The sequence below is a fragment of the Chenopodium quinoa genome, unplaced genomic scaffold, assembly GCF_001683475.1.
Source record: "Chenopodium quinoa cultivar QQ74 unplaced genomic scaffold, ASM168347v1, whole genome shotgun sequence".
In the NCBI taxonomy this organism is placed as follows: Eukaryota; Viridiplantae; Streptophyta; class Magnoliopsida; order Caryophyllales; family Amaranthaceae; genus Chenopodium; species Chenopodium quinoa.
Genome location: NW_018743331.1, coordinates 1,212,010 through 1,222,440, shown reverse-complemented (window position 1 = coordinate 1,222,440; position 10,431 = coordinate 1,212,010). Strand labels below are relative to the sequence as shown.

The window sequence follows — 10,431 nt, the reverse complement described above, 5'->3', positions numbered from 1 at the left end:
TATAAAAAGGGAATTTTATTATGGTTCATATAATTTTTATTGATGCTATAAGCATGGGAAATGAGCTATTTAAGTGTCTATGTACACGAGGATTTATTTATACTTTTGGTGCCTAAGTGCACTTACGGTGTTCTTAACACCGAGGGATAGGATTTGTGGTGCATTATGCGTTTAAGGTGTTATTTAACGCCGAGATAGTTTAAAAAGGATTCAACATTTAATTATTTGTGATCACTAATTATTCAAGAGTTAAATTGAAATGTTTGATTACTTGAATGAATTGTATGGATTGATAATGTTGTGGATTAAGAGTCATCACCAAGTCTAAAATATGTAAGCAACGTAAAGTGAAAGAAATTACGCACCAAAACTCTTGGAGTATATACCTCGAGTATGAACATATGGGGGGAGTTATGTGACTTTATATTTGATCATAACTTCTACCGGGAATACAAGACGATGTATTCTCCTTTTTTCATTATGCGCAGGAATTCCGCCACTTACGAGTGGTTCTTTTATACTGGCACGGTTAACTCCCAGGTTAGTACCTCATTATTTTGGGGCAGGTTAGGGGGAAAACCCATTCGATGCTAATCAAATTAAATAAACAATTTAATCGTCTGTTGAATGAAATGTATGTTGTATGCTTGTAAATAGATGCAACAAGGTAAGTTGTGTGATGCTAGGGTATATGCATGTTAGTGTGAATCATTTACGCTTATTTACTCAGCATTGCTGATTGTGTGTTTGTATGTTTGTTTGGCTTTGTCTTTATCTTGGCCCTACGACGACCCATTTCTAATGGAGAGTAGTGGGGACAAAGTAAAGAGAAGTTTTTTAGGTGATGAAGCATGTTCATGATGGGCATGAGTGAAGAGCGAATCTTGTTTAGTTCCTTTATGGATATGATGTATTTTATTTGCTTTGATTATTATTATAATTATTATTTATATATATATATATATATATATATATATATATATATATATATATATATATATATATATATAAGAGGAAGGCTCATGTAAGAACCCTCCTCTATATAAGAACCCAATCTTATATAAGAACCAATCTCAGCCGTTTATTAGTTTTGATCTAACCGTCCTAAATACAGCCATAGTAATGGCATTTTTGTAATTTCATGCGTCATACATACACCTCCTCTCATCTTCCTCTTTCACGTATCTTTCACACTTCTCAAACACATTTCACACTTCCCACCACTTTCTCTCTCTTAAAACCCCCAAACTTCTCAGAAATCCACCGTAATCGCTCCTAATTGAAGCAAATTACAACGATTTTCTTCTACTTTTTGCTCAAATTCAGCTAAATTTGTTCATTAAGTTGCATAAACTAGTTGAATTGAGAAATTTAAGTAGAAATTTTGCAAATTCGAAACCTAGTTTGACGGAAATCGAAGAAAAATTGAATGGACGGAGACGAAGAACAATAAATTCGTACAACAATTTGTTCTGAAATGCAAAGGTAACTTATACTCCAAGAATTTCGAAGAATTTAATTTGTTTTATGCGATGTTGTTGCAATTTTTTGCTGCAATTTTGATGTGATTTTGCTGCGTTTTTATGCGATTTTTTCTCAAATTTTTCCTTGATTTTTGCGATTTGTATGTCAGCATGTTCTAAATTAGTGATATCCTCTTGTTGTCTTCTTAATTGTTAGTGATCTTCATTTTTCATGTACTGATTGAAAGAAACTAGTGGATAGTATGGTGTTTTTTGGAGTAGAATATTATTGCACTTCAGGTTGAAATGTCATCTCCAAATGTACGTAGTATTTCTCAATTTTGTTTGAAATTTCTTGATGCAGGTTATTAATCCCAGCATAAGATAAGAGGTTTGGCCTTTTCTTCTTGACTGGCATGTTTTTTATGCATACTTGATGCCTATAGCTATGTGTTAGTTGTCCACCAAATTTTTGATTAAATAAAGGAAGGGCAATCCTTGTTTCTTGGCATTTGTTTGTACAACCTGTTTAAATTGTCTACTTATACACCATCTGCTACAAAATCTTTTGGATATTAAATAATGTAATCATGAGTCTTAATACGGGTTAGGTAGTCTAGTTGACGTAGTTGTACCTTTTTCGTTTGCTATAACCTTTTCCTAGTATGTCATGCATCGGAGAAAATGATGTGCTACTATTGACAATACCTATTGACTTCTTAAGCTTTGATTTGTAGGAAATTTGGGGCTTTCATATCCTTTTAAGTGACTCATATTGTTCAACAGTCGTATTATATTTTACAACATCATTTTGAATAAGTGTTGTTCCAATTGTGTTAGTGAGGCAGTTTAGTGTAGTGTAAGTGAAGGTTTGGGTACAAATGTTTTATATACATTAGCCTAGTAGCTCAATGGGTAGAGCATTGTGCAAATGCACAAAAGATGTGGGTTCGAATCCCACGTAGGTTCATTTGTATAATATCGAGACGAGAGTTTGTATGAGAGTTTAGCTGTAACAAAGTGGAACAGTCCTTCACCATCTGAACTAAATTCAAGCGTGGTATACACTCCATGGAAACAAGGAGAAAGGCTTATGGAAGCTGGTTTGGGGTATGGAAAGACTACTTAAACTACGACACTTCGTCTTGAGGGCTTGTAAGGGTAGTATTGCTATGAAAAAGAGGTTTACCATCCCCATATTGCTGCTAATAGCGTGTGCCAGGGATGTGGGGCTGCTAGTGAGACTATTTACATGCTATTTTTGAGTACCATGATGTTGTTGTAATATGGGCTCAGAGTGAGTATGTGGGGCTGTTAGTTGATTCTCCAACCTCTAGTTTTTTTAGCGTCTCATGTGGGTGACTGATAGGATTGGCAAAAAGGAGCTTAACAGTTTTGTATATGCTGGCTTAGGCATCTTGGTTCTATGTTTGCATCAAGGACCTGTGTCTGATCCTATTCAGGTTGTTGTATATTACTTAAAGATGCTGGCTGATTATATAGAGTATGCTCAGCGTGTGTTTAAGCCTGCTACTTTTTTCGTTTGGGTGAGACTATTATACATAAGCACGAAACATTTAGAACATAGGGGAAAAAAATTTAGAACATAGGACAAAAATTTAGAACATAAGCAAAAAAAATTTAAAACATCAAGAAAAATAAAATATTTAGAATATAGGAAAAAAATATAAAACATAAATATAAAAAATTTAGAACAAAGAAAAAAAATATTTAGAACATGGAAAAACTTTAGAACATAAGCAAAAAAAAAGTTTAGAACAAAGGAAAAACATTTAGAATATAGGAAAAACTTTAGAACATAAGCTTGAAAAAAATATAGAACATAGGAAAAATATTTAATTTAGAACATAAGCAGAAAAAGAAAATTTTAAACATAAGCAAAAACAAAAAATTTAGAACATAAGCAGAAAAAAAGAAAATTTAGAACATAAGCTGAAAAAATTTAGAAATAAGCTTAAAATTTTAGAACACATGAGAAGATTTAGAACATAGCAAAAAATTTAGAACATAAGCAGAAAAAAATTTTAAAACATAGGAAAACTTTAGAACATAAATAAAAAATTTAGAACATAGGAAAAACAAATTTAAAACATAGGAAAAAATTTAGAACATAAGGAAAAAAAACGAGTCAGCTACATGAACCGAGATTTCATTTTACTGAAGTACTGATCATCATCCATGATCTATTTCCTCCATTCTCTTTTCTCAATGTATTTAAATCCAATTTCTTCTATCAAAGTCAACTTATATTTCCTCAACCACTTCTAAGACTCTTATGATCCCTTATGTTCTAAAGTTTTTTTTTCCCTATGTTCTAAATTTTTACTATCTATGTTTTAAAGTTTTTTTTTTAATGTTCTAAATATTCTTTTACCTATGTTCTAAATTTTTTTTTCCTATGTTCTAAATTTAGTCTACTTATGTTCTAAAGTTTTTTTTTCCTATATTCTAAACTTTTTCAACCTATGTTCTAATTTTTTCTACTTATGTTCTAGAGTTTTTTTTTTCCTATGTTCTAAATATTCGTTTACCTATGTTCTAAATTCTTTTGCCTATGTTCTAAATTCAGTCTAGTTATGTTCTAAAGTTTTTTTTTCCTATGTTCAAATTTTTTCTATCTATATTATAAATTCTTTTGCCTAATCAGTCTACTTATGTTCTAATGTTTTTTTTTCCTATGTTCTAAATTTTTACTACCTATATTCTAAATTCAGTCTACTTATGTTCTAATGTTTTTTTTTCCTATGTTCTAAATTTTTACTACCTATGTTCTAAAGTTTTTTTAATATAGTTATTTATAAATATAGCCTATGTAGGATTCGAACCTACATCATCTATGCATTTGCATAGTGCTCTACCACTTGAGCTAATAGGTTTTTGATATAGATCAACGCCCTCCCATAGAAGTAGAGGAAAACAATCACATGTAGAAACTCAAATGCCTCCATTATTACTACAACAACCACCATAGCTCACAAATTACCCAACACATGCTAACAAATTACCTAACACAACTACTACTAGGAAGTATTATCAAGTAAATTACACCAGTTTGACAGAGGAAAATCGCAGGGAGCTCCTGAATCCAGACTCTCGTACAATCAAACTCATTACTAGATTGGGCAAGCTTATGTGCCACCCTATTCCCTTCCCTCCCTACATGGCTGACAGAAAAAGAAGAACAAGAATTAGCAATGCACAAAATATCGTTCACATTCAGACCAAAGGGCGAAATTTCTCTGATGTTGTTCTGCAGGTGGGAGTACAGCTTCAGCAAATCAGTTTCAAGTTCAATATTCTACAAGCCTGCCTCAACAACAATTGTAAGACCATGTCTAACATAAGAGAATCAAGAGCATCACCACAAACTTGACAAATATCATCACTACATATACCCCGTTTAGCTAAATAGCTCCGAACAGGCACCCCATTGTGAAGAACGCGCCAACCAAAAATTTTAACTTTCGGTGGAATTATCGCATGACGCTGATAACCTATGTAGGAATCGAACCTACATCTCTATGCATTTGCATAGTGCTCTACCACTTGAGCTAATAGGTTTTAGCATGCCCAACGATTAAATAATGTACTGTAATTCAACCCTATGTTCTAAGCTTTTTTTCAATTTTCTAAAAAATGTTCAGAATATTTTCTAAAAAAAAAAATTCCCTAATGTTCTAAATCTATGTTTTGAGAGTTTTCCTATGTTCTAAATTGCCTTTTTCTTCTTTAGTAATAATAATAAATTGTTATTTTTTGCTGATATTTTTCAGAATTTTCTAAATTTCCTTGACCTTGTTGTCTTTCATGTTTCTATCAATGATTTTTATGATTTATAAGTAGTAAAGTTAACTAAAAATTGCTAGATACAATAACCATGACTGAGAATATAAAATAGATTCGTATAATCATATACGAAGTATGTTCTAATTTTTTTTTTTTGGCTAATCCTATGTTCTAAATTTAGTCCATTTATGTTCTAAAGTTTTTTTTTCCTATGTTCTAAATTTAGTCTATTTATGTTCTAAAGTTTTTTTTTTTTTTTTTCTAAATTTTTTCTACCTATGTTCTAAAGTTTATTTTCCTATGTTCTAAATTCTTTTGTCTATGATCTAATTATTTTTCCTATGTTCTAAATTTCCTACTGCCTATGTTCTAAACTAGTGCTCTAAATTTTCAATGTTCTAAATTAATTTATTGTCTATGTTCTAAATGTTTTCCTGTATTTAAAACATGTGCTTTAAATTTTTTCCTATAATCTAAACCTGTACTCTAATTTTTTTTCTATGTTTTAAATTTTTTAAAGCCTGTGTTCTAAAATTTTGTTTTACCTATGTTCTAAACATGTGCTTTAAATTTTTTCCTATGTTCAAAACATTTGCTCCTTCACCACTCTTTTACCTATGTTCTACCCTGCTGCTCAGCCACTTAACCTTCACCACTCCCTCTCTTATCCTACACCGCATCTCCAATCCACATCCCTCACTAGCAGTAAAGTTTTCTGCCTATGTTCTAAATCAGTAAAAGTAATCTCCTTATGTTCTAAATTAGTTTTCTAATGTTCTAAATTATTTACCCTATGTTCTAATTTTTTTCTTGTGTTCTAAAGTATCTTTCTATGTTCTAAACCTTTTCTTATGTTCTAAAATTTTTCTTGTGAAATTTTCTCTCATGCTCTAAACTATCTTTCTATGTTCTAAACCTTTTCTTATGTTCTAAATTTTTTTGCCTATGTTCTAAATTTTTCTCTCATATTCTAAATTATTTTACCTATGTTCGTTCTAAACCCTTTCTTATGTTCTAATTTTTTTTTGCCTATGTTCTAAAATTTTCTCTCATGTTCGAAACTATCTTTCTTATGTTCTAAACCTTTTTTTATGTTCTAAATTTTTTTGCCTATGTTCTAAAATTTTCTCTCATGTTCTAAATTAAACTATTTTTCCTATGTTCTAAACCTTTGCATGTGTTCCTCCCTTCACATTTTACAATTTCTCAAACCAAAGGGGCCCCACCCAATACTCCACTAATTTTGACAGCAGCTACTTCTACTTTAAAATCGATAATTATCATACTAGAAAGCTACATTGGCATTGATATGGCCACATTGTATCAAGTTAAATTGCCCCCATCATGTATACAAAACCATCCTAACTTGCCAGGCATCTACAATTCATCTTGAGACAGTTAAGTTTGCAACATCATAAATTCATAACTCATAAGCATGGTATAAGACTATAAGTTCATCCACCTATTTTAAGCCTTTGAACTCATTAATAATGCCCAGCTAGCCAGCATAATCCTCCCACCCCTCCTTCCCTCTCTCTTTCTCCTCAGTCCCCAAGTTTTCCCTCAAAGATAATATATGTCAATCAATCAATCTAACGAAAGCACTAATTCATCCATCTAAAGGCCAACCAACCAATGATATCACTAACAATTAAGAACGCAATAAGAGGTATCACTAACTTAGAACATAATGAAAAAGAGTTTAGAACATTATGAGATAGAGTTTAGAACATCCTAAGCTAATTTACAATTCACAAAAGTCAATTAATTCATTTAGAAATTCCGAAATTACATAATTAGTTGCAAAACATAATAGACATACAATAGTCATCAAAAAAACTGAAAACATAGACTATTCAATAAAAGATTGAATACAGAGGTAGCAATATAATCGAAATACTACTAAAATGAAGCCAAAAAAACCAAAAAGAATCGCAGCAAAAAAAAAAAACAAACAAGAAATAATCAAGTAGTGCTGAAATTACCTAATATCGCTGAAATTCGAACACTAAAATTGCTAAAATTCGAACCCTAACTCCGCTGAAAATTCCAGCCCTAAAATCACTGAAATTTGAACACTAAAATCGCCGAAAATTAATGAAAATCAAATGAGAAAAATAAAAAATCGACTTGAAATCATGCTAAAATCAGAAAAATCACAAAAATCAAATCAGAATTTCGTGATTTTTGGAGAGAATTTGGGGGTTTTAGGAGAGAGAGTGAGGTAGTAAGTAGAAACTTTATAAAGTGTGGGTTATGGTTGAGGAGAGAGAAAATTTGGGGTTTATATATGGTGGTGGTCTGTTTTCATATTTACTATAATGCCATTACTAACATTCCTTTAATCTGGAGCGTCTATTACAATATAATCCTATATACTAGGTTCTTATATAAGGAGGGGTTCTTACCGGATCCCTCCCCTATATATATATATATATATATATGTACGAGTTATAATGAAACCTCTTGTATAATAGGAACTAGGAACTAATTAGGTCGTTGGATCTAATTTAGATGCACGCTTGATGAGCGGCCCAAATTAATTCACAATCAAGGCACTTTCTCTACTCCATTGAAGCAAATTTCGAGCTTTCTCCATTGAAGCGAATTTCGAGCTTTCTCTACTCCATTGGAGCGGATTTCGAGCTTTCTGTACTCCATTGAAGCAACTTCTGAGGTAAGATGTTTGTTTTCCTCTTTTTTGAATCACGAATTTCAATTTCACTATCTATGGTTTATCGTTAATTATTTTGTCAATTTAGGATTCTTTATAGTGAAATTTGAGCTTTTGAGGTCATGAATGATTATACGATTAATTTTGTTGCTAGAATTTCTAAACACCTAGATCTGAAAGTATTGTCATACAAATTAATATGAATTTTGGTGAGTTTGCAAACAAATCTATGTGAACTGAGTGAATTCATACTATAAGTTTTTAACAATTGAATCTATATGATTTTTTGAATGTTTTTAGCTTATGATTTGGAGCTCGATTCTAAACACTAGTGAGATTTTCATGCCTGAATTTGTCTATTTTTTACTTTACATTTATTAATTTTGATTATTCAATTATTGTTGTTGATTTCTTAATGCACACTAAGTGTTTGACAAAATGCCTCAATGAATCCTCTTATTTAATCAATTTCAAAAATAGATATATATGGTCCTTTTATGGATGTGGCAGGTGCAATTTTGTTTCTTGTGGTGACAGGAAATCACATAGGGATGAGTGGTTTGAGGTTAATAACTAAATAACCTCTTCACACTTATGTATCTTTATCTAGGTCTTTACACTTTGCTTTATTTTCCAATCAGGCAAGAGTAAATATTTTCCCTCTGTGAGCTTGTTTTGGTGGCTTGTTTAAAGGTTCGTAAGCCTAGTTCCTAATTTAAGCTATTTACTTCTTTCTTCACGTACAATGTTCTTGTGCTGGGTCTCGTACCTATGTCCATGAAAGTATATATCTCATAAAAGTAAACTAATCCTCTCTTAAAGTAAGCATATGCTAGCCTAATTTGGGTGTGAGTGGATTTTTGGAATTGATTACAGAAGCTCCCAACTCTTCTTTTCAGGATTGCCTAAGCCGGGTGGCAGAGTGACTATCAGGGGATGAGATTTCAATGTTTGCAAACTTATGTTGGTCCTCTTGGACTAGCAGGAATAACATCATTCATGAGCCGTCAACACACAATCCTATAATGCTAGCTACAGGTTTCACTAGGTATGTCTATGACTATAAGTCATATGCTGCTAGAGTCTTTACTGAGGTGAAAAGAAGTGATGCATAGTCTATATGAATTTGCTGCTATATTTGAAGGATAGGATCTTATATATGCTGATTAAAAATGAATATTGCTTCTTGTAATTTTCAATTTCTAAAAGTAGATAGAAGTTGGTTAAAAGTAAATCAATTAGTCTTAAAAGTTTGTTTTTTCTCTTGATTAAAAAGTAGATTGAAAGTTAATAAAAGTAAACCAGTTAGACTCATAAGTTAATGAAAGTAAACATAGTTGGATTATCAATTATGCTTTGGATTTTAATACAAGTGCTACAACCTATTAGTTCAAGTGTTATTTGAGCTAATATAGTTGAAAATTGCTAATATATAGTTGCCTCTTCATCCAATATGTGTAATTTGCAGGCTTGGAAGTATCTCTGGACTTCTCCTATGTAAGAAAGATGTGGCTACTGAAGTTACAATCCGGAGAGCTATGGGCATAATTAGTGAGCATGAGAAAGCTATTATTCAACATGATCGCATGTTTCATATAGCTGCTATACAGTGATGGAAACCTCCTGAAATTGGGGTGTTCAAGTTGAATACCGATGCAGCCTGCTTTAAGGATATTTCATTTGGTCTGGGGGTGTTATTCGTGACACTACAAGTGATGTTCTGCTGGCTACTTGTTGCAGGTTGCAGGGCAAATTTGCAATTGATGTTAGTGAGGCGCTGGCTGCTAGGAATGCTTTGCAAATCACAATTGAAGCAGGTCTCAATAGAATTATATTGGAGACGGACAATGCTAAACTATACCATCATCTTAAGAGCAACAAACGAGAGAAATGAGGTTGCTCACATATTAACACATTTGAGTAAATGTTATGTTGATCGTAGAGTGTGGATCGTAGAGGTGCCCGATGGTTTATCGGATGTAGTGGTTCTTGACATTTTAAGTCTTCCTTAATAAATTTGCTTGTTTGATTTGTGTCCAAAAAAAAAAGTAAACCTATTAGCTCAAATGGTAGAGCACTATGCGGATACATAGAGGTGTAAGTTCGATTCCTACATAGGTTATCTTAAAAAGTAATTACAAAACACTCTAAAGTTATTCAAAATACCTCAAAAGTAAATCAAAATCTCTAAAAAGTAAGTAGAAAAACTAAAAAGAGTAAATTAATATATGCCAAAAGTAAATCATAATTACTCAAAAGTGAATGAATAATGCTAAAAGTAAATCAAAATATCATTGAAGTAAATCAAATTAGCTCTAAAGTATATGAATAATAAATCATCTTGAAATGATAATGAGTAACTAAACTTTGTTATAGCACAAAAACTTCGAATCATTGACTTTCATATCCTTACAAGATGAGTCAAATTTTTTTTGTTTGACATAAATATATTGAGTTTGAAGTAGAGGTTTTCAAATTAAAAGTAAA

At 31.7% G+C, this 10,431-nt stretch overlaps 1 long non-coding RNA gene across 1 annotated transcript; it reads left to right on the top strand.

Annotated features, from left to right (window-relative positions):
• The first annotated feature begins 7,735 nt into the window (after positions 1 to 7,735).
• Positions 7,736 to 9,992, top strand: LOC110737687. Its single transcript, XR_002514434.1, has 4 exons — positions 7,736 to 7,947; positions 8,586 to 8,637; positions 8,844 to 8,992; positions 9,413 to 9,992. It is a non-coding gene; the product is annotated as an uncharacterized LOC110737687 (long non-coding RNA).
• Positions 9,993 to 10,431: the final 439 nt, after the last annotated feature.